Consider the following 1,070-nt stretch of genomic DNA (forward strand, 5'->3'; position numbering starts at 1 on the left):
ATTTCTGCCGGATTTTCAAAAAATATCAGCCACGACAATGGACAGGGGAACAAACAAGTTCATGTCATCTTTTTGGACAACATAAAGATGTTTGAGCCACGCGATGCCTCCAACATTGTGCGCGTCGCAGCTAAATGCTACCGGTCGATGAGGAAAACAGCAGATCCTCACAGCCTCAGCATAAATATACTGTGGACAAGATCACTGATGCCTGTTGTTGTTGCAAGGCTGGGTAAGTCGGGCATTCATGGTTTTGAGGGTTACTTTTGGAATCAGTGATTTGTTGTTGGCAAATGTTTGAGTGTGCCTAGGCCTGATACACTGTACTCGGTGCTAGCGTGGCTAACACGATTACAGTTTAGTAAAAAGCCTTTTCAGGTCAAATAAAAATTTTAATGTATGTCAGATACGGTACACATTGCATATTGATCTGTTCAGCTAACGTAAGACTGTGTAACAGACAGGCTTCAAGGTGTAGAAGTTGTATCGGTACTGCCATTATGCTGTACTTAGCTAAAAGGTTTTCATAATGGATGTGTTAATTATTGACTTTCTTTTTTTCATTCACTAAACACAAAGAAAGCAAAGCAATAATACTTACACCAGCACACACTCCTTTGTTCTTGAACCTACGACGGTTGAGCTGCAAATGCGGTCGTGCACAAGCTTTGATCCAAGCTAGGCATTCCGTATCAGATTTGGGAAATCTGTGAATTTTAGTTCCACAAATACGATCAGGATACCTGACATCGCCTGTACAGATTCCCCACTGACAGAGGAGAACCATTCTTTTTCGAGTCCTGACGCAAAAACCTTCTGCCGGTCTGCTAGTCCACAATGTACATTAGCATGTGTTAGCATGTGTCTACTACTGTAGCTTGTGTTTGTGAGACGGTCACGCACGTGGTAGCTGCGCTGTGACGTCAAATGGGCATTAGCCAATGAAACGCGGACCCTGTGGTAAGGTCCATTAGCATTTGTTTACTACTGTAGCTTGTGTTTGTGAGACGGTCACGCACGTGGTAGCTGCGCTGAAGACGCTGTGACAGAGCGCAGCTGGCTTATTAGGG

This window comes from Poecilia latipinna, unplaced genomic scaffold, assembly GCF_001443285.1.
Source record: "Poecilia latipinna isolate Pla-1442-1.1 unplaced genomic scaffold, P_latipinna-1.0 Scaffold2216, whole genome shotgun sequence".
Lineage (NCBI taxonomy): Eukaryota > Metazoa > Chordata > Actinopteri > Cyprinodontiformes > Poeciliidae > Poecilia > Poecilia latipinna.